This window comes from Acanthopagrus latus, chromosome 16, assembly GCF_904848185.1.
Source record: "Acanthopagrus latus isolate v.2019 chromosome 16, fAcaLat1.1, whole genome shotgun sequence".
NCBI classification, from domain to species: Eukaryota; Metazoa; Chordata; class Actinopteri; order Spariformes; family Sparidae; genus Acanthopagrus; species Acanthopagrus latus.
In genome coordinates, this window is record NC_051054.1 from 7,994,836 (window position 1) to 8,020,291 (window position 25,456).

General features: G+C 44.8%; 1 long non-coding RNA gene across 1 annotated transcript; it reads right to left on the minus strand.

Moving 5' to 3' along the window:
- Positions 1-447: 447 nt before the first annotated feature.
- On the minus strand, positions 448-24,817 carry LOC119004813. The gene is made up of 3 exons (XR_005070316.1): positions 24,698-24,817; positions 21,328-21,486; positions 448-821 (listed from the first exon to the last, which is right to left on the minus strand). It is a non-coding gene; the product is annotated as an uncharacterized LOC119004813 (long non-coding RNA).
- Positions 24,818-25,456: the final 639 nt, after the last annotated feature.

Sequence of the window (25,456 nt, forward strand, 5' to 3'; positions counted from 1 at the left end):
GTGGGACAAGACGCCAAGTCACACCCACAGAAACCGCCACATCAGCATAAACAAAACAAACAAAAAACAATACCGTCCAGCAATCGTCCAAACAAACAGATTCCGCGTATCGCTTTTTGCCAATAAACAAGCAAGCGTATTATTTCATCAAAAAGAAATAAACAAAATGTTCCCCCTTGAAGCTGAAATCTGTCATGTTTTTTGGATTCACGTGTTTGTTGTTAGTGTGTTTGTTACGATGGTTGGAGGCTGCTGCCGTTGAGCTATAATCATCAGGTTTGTCAGGGAGCGCCCATCTGTTTGACAGCGCCTGTACTGTCGTTACCTCAATAAATCAGCTTGCTCAGTTGAAGATATTTAGGCAACATCAAGAACAACTAGAATCTGTCATGCTTTGTGCATTTCTGACTTGAGGTACATGATTTTTTATTGTCTTTTATTTTTTAATCCAACAAAACGAGACTACGAGTCAGGCTAGCAGTTCAGTAAAGCTATTATTTGGCGCAGCATGCTAACATTCTTACAGTCACAACAGTAACGTGCTGATGTTAAACAGGTATAATAGTTATGATAGCTGTGTCTCAATCCGGTGGCCGCATCCTTTGAAGGATGTTGTGTATGAAGACGTGACCCTCATACACAGCAAAGGCCAAACTTGTTGTTCAGTGAGACGGTGTAGCCTGCAGGGAATTTCGTATATCAGTCACAAGCCCTCGATGACCTCACACCTGCATCGCAAAGTCCTTTTGCCTGTCAGTCTGGTCGGCACTGGGGTCCCTCGTTGACATCTGTGTCATCAGCTATTCGAGTGACTTAAAACCCTGAAATATCAATAAAGTGTTGGTTAGACATCAGCATGGATACATAATATGTGTCAGCAACCGTCTGCCCTGCTGATGTGCCCTTGAGTGCATCCTCCTCTGTAGCTGAACTTGACTTCTGACTTCATTGACGGCAAAAAAGAACTTTTCTGCAAGGATTACTGAACACAATGCTCATAAACTGGTTACATAAGCGACCCTGTTCTGTGTTCTGTTTGTTTTTGAGTATTACAACCACCCTGAACAGCTCCTAGTGTTGGACTACTGAACACTTGAACATGAGAAAGGTGTCAGAGGAGATGAAAGTGGAGGGAGGTGTGGGGGCAAGCGGTCTGGACGGGGGGACGGGGTTACAGTTTGTGTGTGTGTGTGTGTGTGTGTGTGTGTCGGGGTGTAATGTGATTGGATGACAATGGTCCTGCTATGTGAGTGGAGGAGAAAGGTGTGGGTGGGATGGGAGAGTGGTTTGTGGTTGGCGGAGAGGTTTGTGAGGAGAAGGAAGGTGGGGTGGAGGTAGTGGTGGTGGTGGTGGATTGGGGGGGGGGGTCAGGAGGAGCCCATGGAAATGCAGATTGCCTCTTTGAATTCTATAGCCGGGCTCAGCTTTGATGTAAAGTGAAAGAAAAAAAAAAAAGAGGGATTTCATACAGACTAACTTTCACCATGCCTCCCTCCCCTCCTGCCCCCTCCGGCCTCCCGCCTTTAGTCTCCCACTGCTCCTCTCTTTTTTAACCACACTCCGTCTCTCCTCAACTGACAAAACAGACCCTCGGGCGCTCTGAGCTGCCTCCTCCAAACTCGTCCACCTCTTTTTTACTTTGCACTCCTCCACATCTTTTCTCCTCCGTCCCCCTCCAACCTCAGCTGCGTTTCAGATTCTGTCGGGAGGGTCTGGCCTCTCCTGTTGGCACTGAAACAACACAAAACTAAATCTGAACTAATAAGTATGACCTAATTTTAAAAAAAAACGAAAAAAAAAAAAAAAACGTACGCTGATAAACGCATCAAAGAGAATGTCCCAGAGAAGCACCCTCCTGTGGAAGCAACATGAAATTGTTGTAGCACCGCAAAACCTCTTGATATTGTCTAAGGAGATGGCAGATCAGAAAACACCTTTATGGGTCATTTTGGAAGGGAACAAATCATTTTCAACGTCATTCGGCACATGGAACCATCCAAAATATAAGTTTTACAGCAAATCCCATGTAAGTCAGATGTTAGCGGGTTTTGGAAAGGTCTGCTAGCACGCCAAAAATTTTGCATAGAACTCCCACAACGCTGTTAGGCTCAAAAAATTCAAATCAAAATCGACGCAAACAAACCAAAAACCGCCTTTCCAGAGCCTACATTACCCAGAATGCAGCTCAACCTCTTAAGTTTTGGTTGAAGATTAATAATGCTAGTAGCTCGCTTGTCTCTCTCCTCAGCCCCAGATATTTTTCATTTTCAGAAGTTTCTTGTCTGAAACCCCAAATGAAGTCGACTCAAGCGACGTCACGTTGGTCGGGCTACCCGTTTTCACGCCGCTCCGACTGCAGCCAAAAAAAGAACTTTAACTGCAGCAGTCCTCCTCGAGACCTGTAAACTTTCACTCGCCAGATCGACGGGTGGAGTTCTGAATCAACATCTGCTTTGGGTGATCGCAAACAGTAGCTCGGAGTGGATGAAATAGCAAAAAAAAAAAAAAAAACTTGAGAGAAACAGATGCAGTTTTCCAATATATCAGCGTTACTGGTGCGCAGCCAGGTTACACCAGGCTCCACACACGCACACACACAAACACACACAAGTTTGCTTAGCCGCCTAACTGCACACACATAAGCTCCTCATGCGGGTCTTCATGCACTCAAGACCTGTTGATTGGCCGCTTAATCCGGGGCTGAATATAAAACCGCCTATTGTTTTTGATGGACAATATACTGTAACACCCCTCACCCTCCTCACCCGATTTGAAATGCCCCCCCCCCCTTCGCTCTACTCACCCTCCAGCCCCCTTTTCCTTTCACCGCAGACCTGCATTTCTGATTAGGGAAGAGAAAGGAGCGCGCACAAAAAAAACACAACAGAGTTCAGGTTTTTGAGGTGGTCTGGAAAATGCAGAGTGGGCATATTGAAAAACAGATAAAAGAGTGAATGGCGGGCCGCACAGAAACGGTTGGCTAATTAAATCTTTATACCGTCTTTCTGAGGAGAAGCTAATCTGGTGGGTGGGAGCTGGCCTGCCCCGCTTTTCTTAAAAGAGTCTTCAAAAACTTTTTTTTTCTTGTTTGGTGCCTTTTTTCTATTTCTCGGCCCACCCCTGGCTTTTCTTTTGGAGCTGAATAAAATATATTTTTTTCACTAGCGCTTGATGGAAGATTGAGAGCGAGGTGGACAATGTGGAGCCTCATTACTGGAACTGAGGTCTGAGCTAGAGATGTCGGGAGAGAAAAGGGGAGAGGAAGAAAGTAAATCACGCAGCGAGGAGGAGGAGGAGGTGGATTTAGAGCAGGGAGAAGCGCGAGGAGGTTTAGCTTACATCTGAATGTATGAATACAGTGGGAGGTGGTGGTGGAGGGTATGTGGGGGTGAGGGGTGGAATAACAAAAAAAAAAAGAGAAGGAGAGGAAGTGTGCTGTAAAAGAAGCAGTTAGTGGCCAATCTCATGTATGGAGGACACACTGAGACTGCACTTTTTGTATTCATCCCAAGGAGACGGGGAAGGAGGAGGAGGTGAGCCGATGATCTGAGATCAGATGTTTCCTCCTGATAACAAGCAGCTGTGATGATCACTTCCAGACGCAGACTGGGTTTTTTTTTGGTTTTTTTCCTTAAGCAGTGAGGCCAGAGGTTGACGTCCACGTGCCCTGACCCCCGGCCTCTGGATCCTTTCGCATCTCTCCCTCTCTGCTCTGCTCTGCCCCTCCACCCTCCCTCCATCTCTCCAGCAGTCCTTCTCTGACTTGGCGAACCCAGTCAGGAGACTGTGAGGCCCAAATGTTATTTGCTAAATTAGATAATGGAGGCTGCTCACAATATGTAATGGCACTCCGGTTTGTAAACAATGCTGTCGTGATTCAGGGGCAGGAGGAGAAGTTGTTGTGCAGCCGATTCAGCGGTTGACCTACATACAAATGTGTCAAATACTATCTGTCAGATGGCTAATGTTGGACAAAACCTTGTATGATGCAGTTTTCCTCATTTAGCGTCTTTCAGATTGCTGTTTTGGTTTCCTCTTCTGCAACTTTTCCTGGTTTTGGTTCAGTTTTGCTGCTCGTATTTGCATCGTTCCCAGCTGTACCATGCAGCAGTGTTCATGGAAATAGCTCTACGATTCCTCAGCATGCTCATCTGCCCAGCATTGAACATAATCGAGCATTTAGCAGCCAGAAAGCAAAACAGTTCCCTTTGTGCAGGAGTTGGAGGAGACCAAAGATGAGCTAAAAGGAGCATTAGGTGACCTCCAAATGAATGCTAATGTTGCTCTGTGTGCAAATAGGCAACTGTTTGCTGATCACTTCACTGTAGCAGCTTGTTTCTGATGTCCAAGCACATGTTAATGCAAGTTTTAAGCTTTATATTTTCACATTATCAATGGATTACAACACACAATACACAGTATAGAGTTTTTGGCCCTTTGTTTTGGTGTTATATCCCACAGCTTTCCAGTTTTGTTTCAGTCTTATCAATCGTAACCTGTGCTCGGTTTTTAGCAGAATTTAGTATTTTACAGGTAAACAGCCGGATACACAGTCAGTAATACATACTCACATTGTGTTTTCATAACCGAATGTCAGCATAGCTTCTGCTTGTTTGCATAAAAAAACGCTACAGGGCAACTCTGTGCAGCTCTAAGGCTGTAAAAATCATGTTATTTCACTCTGTGCCAGCTTGGATTATCAACTCAACTTATTAGAGCTTTATGATGTTTATGCCGAGTGAAATATTAAAGTTTCCCCAAGTACAGTATTTATATGGCCGCGCAGATGTCTTACGCATTATCTTTAAAGGCATTTTCCAAAATCCCAATACAGTGTAGCTACAGAGGCACCTTCGGAAAACTTTGTGATCTCTCTGAAAATGAAGTTACATGAGTTTCATCAGCTGTTTGGCCACACGGATCGAGTTTGTAATGGTTATTGCCCGGACAGGCAGAGCCGATGCCCCTACAATGGATTGTACAGTATGAATTCACCAAAAAAACAAAAACAAATGAAAGGCACACGTGCGGTACAATTTAATCTGACTGGCGGCCTCATTAAAAACGTTTTAAAACGAAGCACGGCAAAGAGGGAAAACAGAGACAGGTAGAGAGTGCGGGAATGCGAGGAGAGGGAAGAGTTAAGTCCATTTCCTGAGTATAAATTAAAAGCGTCTTGTAATCACATTGCAGGAATGCAGTCGGTGTACACTGTTAAACACTCCCTAAGCCCTGGCTCCACTTCACTCTCTCAGCACTGCACACAAAGGAGCCTTTGTTCTCTCCCTGCTCTTGAAAAGCAATGCTCAGTCACTCCCTCCTCCTCCTCCTCCTCCTCCTCCCCTCCTCTGCCTCGCCGCTCTCTCTCTCGCTCTCGTGCTGTTTCTGTCATTCTCCTCTCTCCCTCCTCTTCTCTCTCGCTATCTGCTTCTTTCATTCACAGCCTCTCTTCTTTCCTTTTTTTTGGGCCCTTCTCTTCTCCCCTCCCACTCTATCTCTATCCTTTCTTTTTCTTCCCTCCGTCTGGGGGCGACTTTTTGGCCCGCGGATGCTCGCGAGCAGCCAGAGGTTACGGAGGCAAACGTGCATGTGAGTGCACGAACTCTGTCATAATAATCGGTGAGTTTCCTCAGGCGGGTCGTTGGCTCGGCCCAAACACATCAACAGTGCCCCTCGACGTTACCAAACAACGGGATTTGTCAGAGCGCACTTCCCTTAAGACTTTTCTCAGCCCCCACCAACAGCTTTTTCTGGTTAACCGCACATTTACGGTAAGAAACTGGAATGAGGGTGTGGAGGGAGGGGGTCCTGGTCGTTTTCTCTGCACTCCAACAGCCCCTCCACCCTGACTGAAAAATATTGAGACACCAGATAGATACTGGACACACACCACACCAACCAGATGTGGCTCACACACACACACACACACACACACAAACACAAACACACACACCTGGCACAATGGGAGCCCTTGGGCGTGGAAACTGTTATTTTGTTTAGCAATCAGGTTATATGTGACAAGCTTATAAAATCTCCCGGTTCAAACATGTTCTCCTGGGAGAAACCCCTCACAGGCTCCTCCTTTGGCAGCCTTCACCTGTTGATTGATTTTCCTATTATGTAAAAAGTAAAAAGGAGACGTACACGGGCATGTTCCTGCATCGAAAACGGCTCGGAAATGGGTCCCGTTGAAAGGTTTAATGTGCGCAAATAGACTCACTGTAACTGTCCTGGATGCCCCGCTTGGAAAATATAACACAGAGGACTTTTTTGAGTGAGTCCATGAGCTGATGCGGGTCCTTCACTGTCATTATTCCATTGGCATTTGGCCTCATATGTGTGCTTTTTGAGATTTAGATAAAAATACCGTACACAGATACACATTTTCAAAAGATATCACCAGGGTCGCCATTCAAAATCTCTCCAATCAAGGTCCCACTGGCTGTTTTTAAAGAGGATCGAAGAAACGACTGCACTAATAAAAAACATGGTTACAGGTCCACACTGTGTAGATGGCTAATGTTTATTCTGTTCTATATGCAGGTTCGCATGTGTGCATAAGCGTATACTGTAGGTATAAATACACATATCTGTCCTTGTGTATTGGCATAACCACTCACTGAGCTTCACTGCAAAAATGACACTCTTCCTCCCATTCCCTCTATTACTTATTATTTTCTCCTCCTGACGATATGAGTCATAAATCTAAGGTGTGAAAACCCACCACCGACATAATTAACACTGTGAATATGATGAAGCAAAAGTGTAAACAAGTAAAAACTCCAAAACGTCCCACTTCCAATGGAAAAAGTACAACGGAACGTCACTCAAAGTCCGAAATCACACAACAATCATAGCACCCGAGGGGAGGGGGTAGGATGTTTTTGTAGACTACAGAACTTATATTAATCTTTGGATGGACCACTTTGATACATTTCCATGTAGAACGGCATCTTTTAACTTCTGTCGTTTCCCCCTCTCTATTTAATTCGTCTATGCGAGGAGGCTGCTCCGCCGAGGGGTTCAGTTGTGTGTACTTTTGCCAAAGAGACATTACTTTGTCACAATCAGCCAAGTTTTTTTTTGGCCTTGTGTACTTGGAACGCTTCAGGGATAGTTGAAAATTTTAAGTTGGAAATTCTACCTCCGACGTCGACTGGATCGCAGCACAAGAGCCGTGCTAGCGGTTCTGTGAGGCTGTACTTTGAGGCCAGTGTTTTTAAATCCAGGTCCTGGAGGCCCCCCTGCCCTGCGTTATGTTGAGTTATAGAAGTTTTCCCTGCTCCAACGCACCTGATCCAAATGAATGGGTCGTTATCAGGCCTCTGCAGGGCTTGATCTCTATCTCTGCTCTATCTTCTATTTCAAACACACTAAAAGAAACAGTTTTAATGTACAGTGAAGGTAAAGCACCGGAGATAAGTAGGTCGATCACTGCCGGCGTTCACGTGAACTCACCGCTGAACTGCTTCATGGCAGCTTCACTGTCAAATGACCCTATTATCTGACCTCTTTTAAAAGAAAAAAGAAAAAAAAAGACGTTTTGTGTATTTTCACGTGTTCCAGCCTGTGTGTAACGTATAATGGCCAATAAAGTAATCAACGTGTTCTTTTTCGTGAGGTTCGGCGTGCCTAGTCCTGCCTGAATGTGGCCCCGCCACAGTCAGAGGACCTGAGGCGTAAAGTGCAATCACGTCCATCATCTCTCATCAGACCTGTCACAGGGTGTCTGACGCAAGGACGCCTTTCGCAATCACCCTTCCCCTGACAGATGAGTGCAGGCCGGGAAGGATTAACCCTGACAGTATATCATTATCGTGAGGCTGTTCACAGAGACTCATATCCCCAGCTTCTGAAATTTCAAGAATTTGTGTCAAGTTGCTTATTGACGATACCCGTGATCTTCCACAGATATTCTTGAACAAGTTGTTCCCCACGAGATGAGGATGGCTAGAAATGATTTCGAAACATTCTGGATTCTGCGGGAAAAGACCAGTTTCTTTGGATGTTGTTGAAATTTGGACCGAAAGCTCCAGAACGGCGATTGTGTGAGATTGTTTGTACAACTCTACAAGAGCTTCCCATTGTTGTTGTTGTTAGCTGAGATTACTCTGTGTCATGCCAGTGAGTCATCCTGTGAGAGGTGGAGATAAGAATTCTTCAGATGATCTGACTTGAACAATAAGAGAGCACGGCCCCCGTATTGTGGAATATTTTGACCCAGTTTCTCCAGAGTGCCTCGTGTTCATCATCTCCTCTTGACTGCCATGATTCACTGAATTCTTCTCTGGGCCAAGAAGACTTCTCAAGACTTAAGTGACTACAAAAACAATCCACAATGAGGACACATGTCACACTGGTTTGAACATATCATCACCGCGTACCTTTGTGTTTTACATTAGATTGCACTGATTACTTTTTAAACCACACCTGGGCCCAGTCCTCGAAAGTATTTATAACCTCGCAACTGTTTGGAGGCTGAGGACTTAGGTCAAGTTGGGAGCTTATCTATTTTCCCACGTTGCTTTGTTTAGCAGTTAACACGCATTAAAGAAAAGGTTCCCCCAAAAATGAAAATTCAGTCATCATCTATTCAGCCTCATGTCGGAAGAATCGGGTGAAGTTTCTTAAACCACAAAACATTTCTGGACCTTCACGACAATTGAAGGAGCTCGGGACTTTTAAAACATAAAATGACTTGCCGCGGGTAAATCAAGAATTCTTGATCCTGAACTGATTTAAAAAGACATTATTTACTATATAGACATTACATGCTAACATTTAGCTTAGCAGCTACAGTGAAGATTTTGCCTTAAAACAAAATTTAGCAACCTTTAGAACCACATATTGTTTTCATGTATTTCTTTGCTAAGAATGTAATAGTGAGCTCTTATTGATGTTTTTTTGTTTTGTTTACATTTGTTGTATTATTAAACAGCAATTTATGTATTTTGATGTATTTTTAAAAAAATATTTTAAGGCATTTTTGTTCTACATAAACTATATTTCTTTTTGACAGGGGTTATATAAAGATTATGTTACAGTATTACACACGACCAGCAGCATGCAGCAACCCGTCTGGCCTTTTCCAGCAAATCTGTTTCACTCCCTGCAAATATACAATGACACACACACACACACACACACACACACAGGAGAGCACACAGGCAGGAGTCTCCCCGGCCCTTCGTGATCCCAGATGCAGGCCTGTAGCAGCCTGTCTGAAACCAAACCACCTTTACACAGAAAGAGAAATAGCTCAGGGTGTCTGCGTGCTGCAGGCAGGGCCAGGCCCATCGCAGCCTCAGCCTAACAGTTCTGGTGTCTTTGATGGCAGCTACGCAGATCAGAAGAGTGAAAGGAGACACTGATCTGAGGTGTCGTTGAAGGGAGAACACCCCACAGGCGGGTTCACTTCCTTTTCAAACTATTTCAGAGCGGAGGACACCGAAACGGGTTTGCGTGGAAAAAAACAATGTGTACAAAAGCAGCGTTAGGAGTGTCAAGGTTTGAAACACAAACACACTTGCGAAGCCTTGACTTTGCTGCTGGGCTGTACGTCCTGGACATAATGTTCTAATGAGTCAACACACACACTCACACACCCCCCCACACACACACATGCAATGATATGCTACTGCTACATCTTCCATGGAAGGCGTTCACACCTTGTCCCAGCGCCCTGGAAGTCAGTCCATCTTGTCTTGAGGTTTGAGTGTTTACACGTCCGACTGCATCAGAACTGATGTCGAGCTGGACTGCATTTGTTTATCATCCCTGGCGACTTCTTTTGACTTCGCTCTCCTCCGCTTTGCTTACATAGTACTCAGAGGGTTTGTTTGGAGACAGGGGGTTTAGTGGTGGAGAAACAGATGAGGGAAACATCTGCAGCCTTTACAGTGGGGGGGGGGAGAACATTTTGAGAGTTCTATTATTTCAGTCACGATTAAGACCGTCTGTTGTGATGAGAAATTATTGTCAAATGGGACTTGAAATGACTCAAAGAGACAGTACCATAGCAGCTCTGCCTGAGCCCAAATAGCAGTTTAGTTTGAATGTAGTGTGGGAGTTGCGCTATAACTTAAACCGGGTGCCTTGCTTCATCGAAGTTACATCATAGATTTGAGAAATAACTCCCATAGGTATGTTGAAGTAAGTCTTGTACGATCTGTTGATTGGGACTAAAATGTAGACCACAGACAAAGACATGGGTGCGATTTTATGCTGATGGTTGCTAATAACAGAACTTGTAATATGTATATTAGTTTATTAACATTAACAGAAATTAAAGGCACAATAGTGTGAAAGACGTCTGTGTACTGTGTTGCACAGATGTCTACTAAAGTTAGCATGCTAACCAGCTAGCCCCGGCCCATCCTGTCTCTTAATACCGCTTTGTACCTCAAGAGTTGTAGATGTGTAGTGCAGTAAAGCAGAGTTGCCTAGAAGGGCCGCTAGCTGCACAGCCAACTGAGCCAACTAGCTAATGGGAGCTACAGTTAGCAGCAGTTAGCGGTTACCCAATTTGACCAGAATATGAATTTGACAGCTGGCTAATTTTTACATATTGCACCTTTAATGTGCTGAATTTGATAGAACATTTATTTTCAGAGATAAACATTTTCAACTGACTCTTACTGATTGTGACTGTACTGATGCACGATACTAACAACCTCAAAAAACACCAAAATACCACAGAAGGAAACGGTCGCTGAATTATGACATTCCTTAAGCTAGTTTCTGCTACTTGACATGTCTGCGTCATAGGCCCTGATATAGTCATAGGCCCACAGTTACTTATCGTTATTAGAATGACTGTACTACTCCAGGTGAAAACGTGCTGTGGCTAATCTTAATCCATTTCTCAACATCAAACTCCTGGTTAGTATCTGAACTTTGTTCTAATTATTCCATGCCAGTTGCGAGTGTCTTGCCCTACCACAGCTACTCCACGCCCTGCCTCGCTGTGTCATCCGTTGCACATACTGCATGTTGATGTTTAGTTAGTATAATCAGAATAATCCTCTAAGCCTGGGTTTAAGTCCTGTTTAGCTATTTATTTATAATCATAGTGCCGAGCAGGGATACGGGATGCAGTGAAATGAAGGGTGACAAAATCCTTGCCCTGAGTATTATGTTCCCTTTATTGGCCAGTCACTGCATGACATCTGACCCCGTGCTCACACTGTGAGCCTCTTGGTTGATGGGTTGCTCTGCTGTGACCACATGTGGATGAGAGGCTCCAGGATTGCATCTGTGGAGCTACAAAGGTTTCATGATAGTAACGTTATATTTTGGGATAAGAAGGACTCATTTTGGGGAGTGTATCCCAAAGTAATTTGTCAAATTTTAGTTGGGTTTTTGTGTACATAAAGACGATTCAACTCAGTCTTAAATCTTGATTTAAGAGTCCATGGTTTTTCTATGAATAATAATAAAACCTATGTTGAACCTTGGAAGCCGGCCATGCTGGAAGCTCAGGAGTGTGTGTGTGCCGGCAGTCTTCCAGTGACTTGTTGATGGGTTTGCTCGCACTGTAAATGTAAGGTTACACCAAATGGCGGGGTCAGGGTGGTACTTGTGTGTGTGTATGTGTGTGTTTGTATACATACGTACATGCCTTTGAGCATGTGTTAAAATCTCCTTACATGTATCAGTTTGCGTGTTCAAATGGGTTCACAGGCTGAATAGTCGAACTCAAGATGTGTTCCAGGAAATGAATGGGTGATGGGGGGGGCGAGGGGGGATGGGGGTGGGGACCTGAGCACAGACCATATAAAAGCTAATACTCCTATGTACCCCTCTGGACATCATTGACTCTCAGCACGTCCACTGTACCCCGAGGGTGAGGGGGTTAAAGGTGGCGGGTCGCGGAGGCTACGACTGATCCTCCCTAGGCTTCCCCCGGAGGGACAGGCCCAACATAACACGTCTCTATTTATAACTGTTAATAACTCTCTTTGCGAGGGTTTTGTGTATTACTGCACTTCTCTGGAACTCGCTGGCGAGTAGCACGAGGCCGACTGTGTTTGCTTATGGAGGATGTGGGGCTGCGAAATGTGTTTCTGACTCTATGTGTGTGTGTGTGTCCCTAATGACAGATAATAGCAGTTTTGAGTTTGGCAGTGTGTTTGTGAGTGATTACACCTTAGTGTGTTTGTTTGGGGCTGTGTGTGCGAGAGGGAGAGAGATGGAAAGAGAGAAGTTTGTAGTGTGATAAAGTGACTGTCTAATTGCAGAGAGCCTCGCTGTGTGGCATGTCAGATTGTTCTTCCCCTGTGGCCTGAGGTCTCCTGCAGTGGGGGGGAACGTGTGTGTGACTGCATATGTGTGTCTAAATGTGATGAATTTCAACTGCCTGCTTCAAGTCTTGGCAGGCTGCCTGAGCACCGGGGACCCAGTCGACCATATTTCATCCTCACACAGAGGAGGGGGGAAAAAAAGAAAAAAAAAACACCATACATTTTTACCTTTATGTGGTTCACTCAACTCTGTAGTCCATTACACCACATTTGTGTGCATGAATGTGTGTGTGTGCGTGTGTGCTGAATGAGAGCGTTTGAAAGAGATGATGGAGAAAACTGCACAGACTCCACGCTTGCTGCGCCACAATGGCTTGCATTGTTCTGGTGCTATAATCAGAGCGGACATGGAACTTGGCCTGGAGACCAAGAGGTCTCTGCAGCCCTGGACACAGGTGCTGGACTCAGATTCACACTAAACCCTGGACTGGGGAGTGATCGCAGGGGGGTGTAGAGTTTATGGTTTGATGATTTTCTTTTTTTTTTTCCCAGAACGAGCTGAGGTGTGGTTTAAAGGCAAACCGGGTCTGAGGTCCTCCAAATTAAAAAAAAAAACAACATATTTTCTCACTTATTGAGTGGGGCCCGAATATGGAGAATACGGCATCCAGCAAACCTGATACAACAGAGAATAATACAGGTTTCACTGCACTGATAAAGGACAGACACAGTTTACAGGGACAGCGTCCAAGTCAGTCTGCATAGTCCACAGGCCTCGGTACTAACAAATGTCATAGAGGGCTGCACGGGTGACGGATTACTGCAGGCTAACCCAGAAGCTAGTACAAGAAGTATCACCCGGAATTGTTTCTGCAGTGACCTTGCTGAGAAACTGTGGACATAAGTGTCAGATATTTCCAAGTTAGACAGAGAGTCAGGCTAGCAGTTTCCCCGTTTCCAGTCTTTATGCTAAGCTAGGCTAATCACCTCCCAGCTCCAGCCCCATACTTCCCATCTAACTCAAAGTAAGAAAAGCATCAAGAATATTTCCATATTTCCAAATTATTCCTTTAATGCTGAAAACAATCTTTGTGGCCCTGTGAAGTCATTTCTGTGGCAAACCTGTGCTGTAGCTCTTTCTCACAAAGTGAAACAGTAAATGTAAACATGTGGATGTGGATGTGGTTGAAGCTCACAGCTACGTAAAGGCACACTTGAGACAAAAGGGCCCATACGCAGAAAACAATGCCGCGCTGCCCTCACGCACCTCCAGCCCTCACTACAAGCTGACTGCAAGTGGTTTAAAATAGAACGTTCTCCTGTTGTACTTCATCTCCTTTGTTTACATCGTGATTGCCAACACCAACACTATCAAATTGTCCGTCGGCGACACAGGATCTCTGCAAAAAGTCACGTTGCTCTTAACTTCTAAGGCAATCAAATGGTTAAATTCTCATATTTTCTGAGCTGCTTCTTTCACCACAGCTATTGCTGTTGTTGTTATTCTCTGACTTCCTTTGCCACTGATGTTTCCTGTTTCCCTAGTTAGGGCAAAAAGAAAGATTTCAACAACAGTTATGATGATGCTCTAGCGATAAGTTTGTCTTGAGTGGGTAAAATTACCCGGTAAGAGAGACTCACTTTACTTCAAACGTAAATACACAAATACTATGAAACCACACAATATAAACACACACATCTGTGATGTGTTTTTCTCTTTTTTAAGGTATGACTTCACTTTAGCTGCTGTTGCATTTGACTTAGCACAGGGTTTGAGAGGGTTTGGGCTGATGAAAGATTCAGCTTTCAGCAACGGCGCAAAACGGCGTGAAACAAACCTGTGTCACTCTCGCGACACCTCAACACCTTTCCGCACCCCTGTGCTTTGACACCATAATTCAGACAGGGCTCCCGTCAAAGTGAGCCCGAAGTATAACAAGTCCATTTACCACACTGGAGTACTGAAAAACTGTGACTAATAAAGCAGTGGTGGAGCATGCAGGGAGCGGGTGTTCAAAGTTTTATAAGATTAGACCACAAATTCTTTGAGGAGAGTCGTCTAATAAGAGGCTTATGATGGGCCAGCGGTCTCCCAGGGGTCCAACCACGATAATGACACAAGCTTTCTGTCTCCTACTCTCTCTCCTCTTTTCTCTTTTATGGCGGATTAGGAGTGCTGCTTTATTTCTAATGTGCATTAGTTTCTGGGGCTTGTTTGTGCAAGGTGTGAGATTTATCCCTCTGAACCGCGGCATGGTGTTCTCACCAGTTTGTTTTAGCTCTGTTATGTTTTGTGTTGTAACAATAAAGGTGTTGTAGAAATAAAATAATATATTTCCTGTCTGCCAGCTGCGAGGAGGTAGAGTTGAGTTAAGGCCCCTGGCTGGTGAGTCAGTGTTTCCAGAGAGCTGCTTCTGGCCCTTCTGGTTCTGACTGGACCTGGCCACGAGCCGTCCGTGTACACTAGCCAGACTGAGGCAGCAGAACAGCCACTGTGTGTTTATGTGTGTACAGATTAAAGAAATAGTTTGACATTTTGAGAAACCTTGCTCATTGGCTTTCTCGCTGAGAGTTAGATGAGAAGATCAATAACGCTTTCATGGCGCACCGCAGGAATGAGTCCTCAAACTTGGAAAACAACTCAACATTTTTGCACTTCCTGTTTCCTCGTCTTAAAGGCATTGTGTATTTTTTTTTTTTTTTTATAGATGGCTGAAATAAAAATAGTGATTAACACTAAGGATGTTTTCGCATGTATATGTGTGTATAGTGTAGTAGTAGGAAGCCTTGTGGTCACGACTGTGAAGTCATGTGACCAGGATGTAGTTCGTTTATAGCCTAACGTTAGCTTTTACCTCCGGTGATTTCATTTTCACTTGAAAAATCATAAATCAATGTATCATCATATATCATTGTGTCTTTTGTGAAGACAAGGAAAGGCCCCGGTAATGATTTGGAGTAAGACATTTGTGCGGAGGTGTGCCTGATTCCACTGAGAAACTTCCAGGAGGTAATCATCAGGATTACTGATGCAAGTTAAAGGATGCATGAAGAAGGACTGGGCGCTGTGGCGGCAGCTGTTATGTCTCTTATGTGTGTCCGATAACTTAAGTCACAGACGTAAGCACCTTCGCTCTTCATGCACTCATGAGGTGACCGTCTCACGCGGCTTGTCAGCGGCGTGTTAAGCCGTAATAGTCGCACCATAACTTCTGAAAATTGATTTGATTCTGGGCTTTTGTTTGTCTTGGCTGGGGTCAGTCCTTGTGGTTGTGGTCTCAGAGTGGAAAGCAGAGGGCAAGAAGGGAAGAGGAGGAGGAGGCTGGAAATACCGGGGAGGAAGACGGAGAAGAGGGTGGTATTCAGAGCATTATGTAAGACTTCAAACAGGTCCAGTCTGGCGAGGAGTGTTGATGTGAGAGTTGTGGGCCCCTTGGGTCAGATGGCCTCTCACATAGCCTCCCATATGGTCTGCATTTCCCCTCATTGCCCCCGCCCTTCGTCTAATTGGCAGGTAATGTATCGTCGCTCTGGCCTATCTCCCCCTCCGTCACTATTAGCCTCCTCCCGAAAAAGGCACAGCGATGTGGTGGTGATGGTGGCGGAGGTGATAGTGGTTCTGAGCTTGGCACGGTGCCACAGAGAGGCCCGACGCTGACACTTTATACAGCGGCAGGTTTTACCAAGGTGTTCATTTCAGGAGCGTCTCCCCCGCTTCTGCCACTCTTCTTTCTTCTCCCCTCGGCCGTGGAAGGTAAATCAAAGCCGGAGCTGTTACCGGAGACTTTATTCAATCTGATTGCGGCGGCCTACACCCATCCCAGGTTGCTACATACATGACTACAGGCTTATTTACATCCGCGCACATACTATTCAGTGTGTTCTCCACCATTCATCACTCCACCTCTCACCATGTTATCCTACAGTGCAGGTTTTTTTCTCTTCCCCTCTCCCGCCCATAACCAGCCTGGCGGCTTATTTTACGGCTTCTCTGTTCGAGTCACTGCTAAGCATAACAATACACCAGCGGACATGTGTTTGTCATAAACTGCAAGGGCCCAGAAATTACATTACAATCATTTACACTTTGAACAAGGTTCAAAAAGAATTATTGTACACCACATTTAATCATGCGCCGTGCTTAATGTTCATAATTCTCTCGTGATTTTCCACTGCTGCTGGACAGTGGAAGCCTGACTACAGAAAAACAACATCAACCTAAGCAGGCCTGTTAGTAGCAGTAAATGCCAAACCCTGTTTGTTATGCCTCACAGGCCAAGTCTCTCATTGCAGCGGCTCCATGTAAGGGCCTGGATCTCAGCTCACATCCTCGAGTTCTGGGTTAGCGGGCTGCTACGGACGTGACGGTGGCAACGCGAGCCTGGGTTCTGAGTTCGCCGGGAACATAAATGTCCATAGGATTTTCTGTAACATCCTGTGCCGCGGATCAAGCCAGCATTACCGTCTGGTGCACATGGAAGAGCTCAATTACATAACTTAAGACTTTCATTAGCCTCTCCGCTCCATTGAGTTCTCTGGGAAAGGTCCAGATGTGACTTCATGAAGGGCTCTCTCTATGCTGAGCCTGTTCCGTTATGCCCCCCCGCCACCCACCCCCCGAACCCTCCCCTCTCCATCCCTGCAGCTGTAAGCACTCAGAGGAAAAGCAGGGAGAGAGGGGAGGGAGTGCTTTATTAAAAAAAAAAAAAAAAACCACCCCGTAGACCCCCCAATCTCCCTTCAAACCAGTTCCAGCCCCACCCAGAGCAGGCATATAGTCCCCCTTCCCTTCCCATAGGTCTTCTAAAGTAGGCCAATAAGTCTTTTAGCATGTGGTCCCACTGTCAGCCCGAGGTGGCTGACTAGACAGGCTGCTGCTCCAGGCGCAGGGGCAGGAAGTGGGAGCTGGCCAGGAGACACTCTCTGAGAGGCTGCCCAAGTAAACAACCCTCCCCCCTTTAGCACACATGCTCATACACATTTGTATGTGTTTGTATGCTCATACACATTCGGATGTGTTTACATATGCGGCGCACATACACACAGTCGATGCGTCAGCTCCAGAAAACACTGACGACCTTTCACTGGGAAATGCTGTAAGCCTGGGACGTCTCACTGTTAATATCATGACGGTTCGCGGATGGCGGTGATTAAATTCAGTGCTATTGCTTTAGCTGCGACCACAATGCCCTTTCAAGACCGAAAATACTGGAAATTGTTCAAAGCCTTCTAATCAAATTAATGGCTGTGTTGTTTGATCGCGTGTGTGCAAAGCATGAATTTGTACAGCTGTGTGTGCGCCACTGTGGAACGTCATACCGAAAAATCCTGCGCCAAAACAACAATTTGTGCCTTAAAGGGGTAGTTTGTTCTACACATTGCTGCCGTTTGATATCCCAGAACTCTTGATTGTGTGAGTTTGCGTCTGGGTATCGTGGTCGTGAAGGTTTTTTCCATCGCAGGGCAGCTGTTTGTGTGACTCTTGTGTTTCTGGGAAGACAGCGGACACAGGTGGGGAATCGGTTAGCGCTGTGATTTATTGAGATCTCCTTTGCCTAGCATTGTGCTGCTGCCTTCCTCTGGGCCTCAGTCTGCTCTCACACATCATGTTCCCCTTCTTGCCTGTTATTTTGTGTCTCCGATAACAATGATGCCTGATTTGCAGTGTGGAAAGCCCAAATGAGTCCCCCTCTGAGCGCAAATTTATTGTTTCCCCAGCAAAGAGCTATTGTGTAGGTGCTTCAGGTTTTTTTTCTTGGGTAGACGCGGGGCTGGTTTTAAGTCTTTTGGGGAGATCATAGTCTCAAACTTGTCAAAGTGAATCTCAATTGAACCCAGCCTCAAGTCAAGTCTTCATCGGGGAAGTACAAATGAACTGCAAATTGAAAAAGGATAGATTATGATGAAATATCTTAAGGTCTTAACTTGGATAATCAAGACCGAAAGCAAGACTATGTAACAGCTACTGAACTTTGACCTCTTAGTAGCTACACAGGACAATGGAAAAAAATCTTTCATTTTTGTTTATTGCAGTTAGACTGTCTTTAGCTTCTATAATGTGACTTATCAGTGTCATTTGCTATGAGCTAAAATGCTATCATAAGCTAGCTAGCAGTCATACCGGCCCAAATAAGGCTCTCAAGAGTGTAAAGAGTCATGCTATATAGTTAATTCTTTATTTATATTTATAATAAAAACAATTCCTTCTTTTGTGTGATCTGCTCAAACATAGTGTAAGGTTAAGTTAAGTAAACCAGCAGATCTATCTGAATTTCACTAGCATTAGCTAACATACTCACCAAAACCAAGCTGGTTGTCATAACACAACACTCCTAAAAACATTCTTTAGCACACTGAACTGAGAAATGGTGAAATTAAATGCAAATTAAAGTTTGGTTCTTGTTTTACCTTTAGTATTACTTTAGAACTTGCATAACAATCATTAAAAAGGTAAAGTGACTCAATAGTGGTCAATTACCCAGCATTCTCTTTCTCAAGTACCGGTATGTTAACATTAGCTAACATTAGCCACCATTTGCTAGCTGGCTGATCAAGAAAGGCTGTAGCAAGAAACTCCTTCAGTGTGCCAAATTGAGAAATGGTTTAACGCTTACACATTCAAAATCGACCTCATATTTTACCTTTTTAATAAAGACACTGCAGAGTAACCAGGCCAGACAGAGCAGTAAAACCAGCTGAAAAGAAAGTATTTTGTGCTAATGAATTCAACGTTTCACTTGTGAGAGGGAGATTGTGTGATTCAGTCATTCATAAGTTAGTGGTTTTGCTTCAAAAGTTTCCAAAAGTCTTTTTGTCTGACTCAGATCTAATGTACAACTCTCATATATACCACTCTGGACTGGAGTCACATCACTGATCTAATAATAACAGTCTTAAATTGAGTCAACTGCCTGTCACCCCCTGAAAAAAGTTTCAAGAAAAGTCTCAAAAACTGCATGCTGTGGACACACTGGGTTTGTGATTGTTGGTTTAGTAATATCCTGATACCACCATAACTAAAGCCCTTTGTGTAAAGTTACGCTCTAATCCTTTTTTCCTGCCGAACTGTGCGAGTGCATGTCGCAGCAGGTAAGCAGGTGAGGCTCGAGGGGTGAGCACAGGACAGGTTTTCAGGACGAGTCCCTTATCTCGATGGAAGTCTTCACGCCTTGAGAAATCTGAGGAGCCGGTTAGACACTTCCAAACAATCTCTGTGGTGTTTTCTTCCAGCTAAATTCCTCAGTCATGAGGAGCCTCACATACGTCCCCCCCCAGAGCGAACCCTGTGTCAACTGCTGAAATGTCTTTTCCTGAAGTCGGCGCTTTTGTGCGCTCCTACACACGCGCACGTACGCCTCGCATGCATGTGAACGCGCATGTTCCTGTGCGTACGCCTGTGTGTTTCTTTGTGCTCTTTCTTAGTGTGTGGGTGTGAGATCTGCGGTTTCTCACAGTCAGTTCTTATCTGCGTCTCTCTGAGCCTCAGCCAGCAGATCATTGTGAAATACACACACACATAAAGAGAGAGAGCGAGCGAGAGAGACAGAGTTCACTTTTAACTATTCCCTAACCTCCCAAGGCCAGATATGCAGGCCTTGTTTACAACTCAAACAAGAAAATGATACAGCCACGGTCCCATTACCAGGAGGGTGACTTCAGTCCAGCCATCCTCTCTGTCCCGCTATCTCCCCTCTCTCTTTCAGCTGCCCCCCCTTTTTAAAAAAAAAACATCTGTGGCCTTGAAGTACCTCATACTGCATCATATTTTCACCATTTTGTAACTTAAATTTTTTGCTCTTTCATCAACCTCACGTAACTCAGAATTGCATCCTTGATGCAAGATGGTCATCCGTGCATAGCGCAGACTTGGCCTTGGTTACAAGACGAGGAGCGAGGACTTCCTGTAAGACTATCACTGATGTCATCTTCTGTCTGCTCTCAACCTCTAAAAGGCCTGAGTGACTCAGAACAGCTGGCTAGCGAACTACAGGTTTGACATGGGCTGCTGCATAGCCGAGGGGGTGTAGGAGTGTGTTTATTTAGAGAGTGTGTGATTTGGTGTGCTGAGGTCATATAAATCAGTATCGAGCTGATGGGAAACTGAAAAACTGCATTCAAGAAGTGAGAACGAGGTTGTTTTCTCGCGCTGGTGCCAGCAGAGGAAACAGATGCTGCAAAAACAAAACCGAGAATCATGTGCGAGGAAACGTGCTGTTTTTAGCCGTAGCATGGTTCAGTGGCTTCTCGCTAACCTCATTCACCGTCACTTGGGACATGAGTGAGGAGTCGGCGAACTGCGTAGTTTCTCTTCCACATATCACGTCTTGAAATCCACCTTTTGTTTTGGTCGCGGTGTGTTTGTGAAAAGCCTAGAAACACAAAGAAAGTTGAATTTTCTTCAGCCATTCCCGTAACAGTGAGTAAATTGTAGAGGTAGAGTTGAGAAAGAGAAACCAGCAGTCAGACAGTCATAGAGGTTTTGAATTTAACCCCCAGGTGTGGACTCAGAAATGCCAAAACTATTAGACAAACTGTCCATGTAAAAGTCCCCTATGGTGTACAGAACAACTTCTTGGCTCAACTTTGACCTACTTGCTGTAGTTTAAGGGGATTATTACTGGCAAATCAGGTCTGCACACTTTAGGTTTTACTTCTAATTAAGTGTTTAAGATTTGTGGTTCCCAACCTACAAGTTGCTACAAATTCCAAACAAGGAAGCTAAGGAAAAAAAAAGTTTTCGAAAATTTGCCCTTTTTTTCATTAAGATTACTGTCAAGAGATGAAATATCACTCTTTGAGACACGCTTCTCATAACTCATCAACATGCATGCTTTGATGAAGGGCCACAAGCACACACTGCTTTGTATTACGGATTTATGAGCAAAAAAGTTGGAAACTATTGGTTTTGATAATGCAACCCAATCCCGTGAATGAATGCTAAGTATGTTCCTGCAAAACCAGTAGAGGCTAAGATAAGTTAAAGCTTCTTCTTGTGTTGCAACTTTACATTTAAGTTTAAGCTGCTTTTGTACACAAAAACCATTTGGTTAAGGTAAGGAAAACATTATAGTTTGGCTTAAAATACCTGTTTTGGTTGCCACAAGCAAGGCTGGAGATGGTCCAACTTCCCTGAAGAAGTGTCTGGTTTCGGTTGCCTCAGTGAATGTTGAAATGCTAAAACGCAGACTCGCACTGTGGTCGCCCGTTTGGCAGCGCTGTCGCCGGTAACCACTATCCCCTCCACCTAACATGTAACACAACATGTAATGTGAACCTGATGTGACATGTTTTGCACAAATGTCAACATGACACACGGCCTATGACACACACAAACGTCTCTGTGCTTTCCAGAAACGTTAACTTCTAATATTATATCCCGGCGACTGGGCTGGATAATCTTGCTAAAGTGTAAGCTGGTTTGAAATTTGTCCGATAGCTTATGTTTCCTGTATGTTACATTATGTTCATTTGCAGTGAAGTTGCCTTGTACCCAGATCTCTGCAGTAACTTAATACACAACAGTGTTAGAATATACAAAGGAAATGATGGCCAAAAGCTGCAAAACTGAAGTTACCTCAACACAAAGCAGGAGTTGATCTGCTAGGGGCCACTTGCCTCCCATCGGACCATGATGGTGGGAGTCATGAGACAGGAAGACTTGAGTGGTTCAGCACTCAGGGGGAAGTTGAGGTTGTGACTCACTCGGCCCAGTGGACCAGAAACCCAGAGCACAACAGTGTCGGGTTCGGGACGGGCTCTCCCATTGGTCGGCCCTTGTCCCCTGTTTCCACTGGGCCGGCGCGTTACGGTAAGAAAAGTCATCGCTTGTCCATTAGCGCAGGGCTCAGCGAGTTTAGTGGCTCTGTGTTTGTTTTTCTGTCACAGTTAGGAGTGGAAGGGTGTGTTTCCACAACCTGTCATGCAGCCATCACCAGGGCTCTCCTCTGACGGCTCCTCACCTCTCCGCTCCTCTGCTCAACACATGTGTGTTTTCTCTTCTTTTCTTTTGCAGGTCAAGGGGTTGCCACTTAGCCCGGAGGGGGGGTAGAGCACATGTGACACTGGATCCTGGCCCGGGCTAATGGTCATTACAGGGTAAGCTGTGTGTCATAGTCTCAGTCGACTAGATAATAGGGCTGTGGAGTGCCTGGGTTAAACCAGCAGGATCAGGGAGTGGTTGTGACTGTTGTCTTAGCTGATCTGCAATCAGTCTCACTGTGACACACATAGCCGTAGACCTACAAAGATAAAACCTGCTGTGTGCTGCAGGCAGCCGAGTAAACTGCATGACTGCGAAGTGTTACATGTACAGATTAAAAAGTGCTACGGTGTCATTATCAGATGACATACATTATGAAGTATGTGATTACCAAGAGGCATGTATGTAAGGGAAACTGATAATGAGAAAGCTTCTATGCACCACAAGTGCAACACAAAGATGGCAGAGTTCGATATTATTTTGCTTTGAAGCCAGAGATGAAAGTGCCCCAAGTGTTTTGGTGTGCGCCGTTCTCCGTCACTCAAAGTCAGTAATTTGTATTGTTTTGTATTCAGAAGGTAAACTTCCCAAAACACGGGAATATATACGCTACGGGGTAATAATAGTCAGGAAGGGATCAGCGCTCGGATGAGAGGGCCCCTTGTTAGCACAAATTATAAAAGACATCCCCATAATTACGTTAAGAATTTCAATATTTTGCAAAACAAGACTCTAACCCCCCCACAATCCCCCCAGTGAAGCCACTGACAAATCAACCACAGAGTTGAAAGGGAGCGCAGGCGAGAGGTAAAGGTGTACTTTCACTATGCGCAAGCGAGGTAGACAGCAGGGTCAAAGGTCTGATCGCTGTGAGTGACACATGTCTCGTTGATGTATTGTTTTTTCTCCCCCCTCCTGCTCCAACGCACTGCATTGTGACCATACGTGAGCATTATAAATGAATCAGGGTAAATGTCATCAATTTGACTTCTTTCATTCATCACTGCCATTGTTGGTTCGTCACAGCTTGAGATTTGACTCATCACTCCTGTAAGCAAAACAAGTGAGTCATTATTACTACCCATACATCTGCATGTCTGGTTTTTAACAGATTGTACAGGCTTTTATCTTTACCTGTAGTATTCTTCTCTCGCATGAAATATGTTGTTGACAAGAGAGCAGATGTGAAATATATGAAATATTCCTCCACCCAAAAACTTTCTTAAGTTGGGAAAATGTTCTGCTTTAAAGCCACACCTCCACATTTTAGCTGGTACACTTATTTTGCTTTCTTGCAAAGAGCTGATCAGAGCTGGACAATCTGAACCTGTGGCCAGTTAGCTTAGCTTAGCCCTGGGCTGGGAATATACACAGCATTACGCAGAAGAAGGAGGCCAGTCACAGTACTGAGGTGATTTATGAAGTCTCCTGATGGCCAGATACTGGTAACTTTGTGCTAACTGCTGCTAAATGTACTTAGCAACATGAAGACTGGAAACTGCTACTATTATTTGTTTCCATAGTTGGATTGCTGTACAGGTTAAAGGTGTAATTTGTAGAATACAGACAGAATTTGAAGGAATTTGAAGAAACACCATTTTGTACCAGCTTGAAACGATGGTACAAATGGTATTATGGGACAGGCGGGGGCTTGGGCTAGCTAGTTAGCGTGCTAACTCTGCAATATGGGCACTGTCTTCCAAATGGCTTCTACGAGCAAACGAGATACAGCTTGTTAATTGGTGAGCTTTAAAGGTGCAGGTAAGCAGATTTTTGTTACCTTTGGACCGAGCCAGGCTAGCTGTTGCCCTCTGTCTCCAGTCTTTGTGCCAAGCCAGGCTAAGCTGAGCAGCTTCTGGCCGTGGCATAAATCTTCTCATCTCACTCTTAACTAGCAAGTGAGTGAGCAGATTTCACCAGAAAACTTCTGCTTTAAGTTTGACCACATTCTTTCAGCTCACACTGCAGCTCAGCTCCACAGAGGAGCATCCGAACCCTCCGCTGACATTAGCAGCACAGTTTTTTTTTTTTTGGGGATGTGTCTGATGCAGGTTTGTGAGCTCTGGTATGTGTGTCCAAAAGGGGGTTAATCGTGCCTCTCTGTTCTCTGCAGACAAAAGCAGCCTCAGCATAGCCCCCTTAACCTAACCTCATCGCTCAGCGTTGACCTCAGCCCTCGTCTGGTGATTAATTACCCCTCCTGCATCACCTGTGACACTGCGCGACGACGCAGACTCGTGCACACACGCGGGGCTTGCAGCCACCTCACTCTCAGCAGTGTGAGCGCAGATAAGCAACATTGCACAGTTAGCACATATCCAGCGCTATTTGCTCACCTCTTTCGTCAAACAAAGAGGCAAGCCCACCTCTGATAACGCAAATTACAAAGTGTACATGCCGCCGCGCTCTGTTGCTCAACTGCGCAGGTCAAAGGTGAATGAAGACTGGGTACTGGAGAGTTAAAAAAACTACACACCTGTTGTGCAGGAAGAGATGAATGAAGCCACAAACTTGATACTGTTTCCATGTTGGAAAGTAACCTGTTGTGAGAAAAAAAAAACAAAACAAAACTGTGATGAAGTCATGGAAGTTGTTTTTGGTGCCACGTATCGAAGAGGCGACGAGCCCCCTCCCTCCACCGCCCGCAGACCTGCTGCTGGAGGTTTGTGAACCCACTTCCTGGTACTTCGTCTCAAGGTGCTTCTATACACACACACACACACACACACACACACACACACACACACACACACACACACACCACACAAACAGGAAGCAGCCCTCTTTCATGTCCCTCAAAGTGCAGGCATTGTAAGTTTTTTTTGTAGAGGGTGCAGCAAGAGTGGAAGTTGTGCATGAGTCATTCTTACCTGTGGAAACATGTCTTCTTAAAAATGTTTTTCTTATCTTTTGATCAGAAAACTAAAAATAATAACAAGAAGTGTTACAGGTAATACACCAAAATGAAGAAGCATTCTTGTTTTAAATGTTGCATAAATGACACATGGCTGTGCATGCACATATAGATGTGCATGCACAGCCATGTGTGCCAAAAAGTCATCCACAGACAAATAAATGCAATAAATTATATCCTATGGTGATTTTACTTGTTTGAGGTTTCAAAACTCCAATAGCAGGAATGAAAAATTGAATTTATTTGAGATTTTTGCAGGAGTAGTGCTGCATAAAAATACTTTTAACCACCATTCATGTCATGCTTATGCAAAAGTTTTGA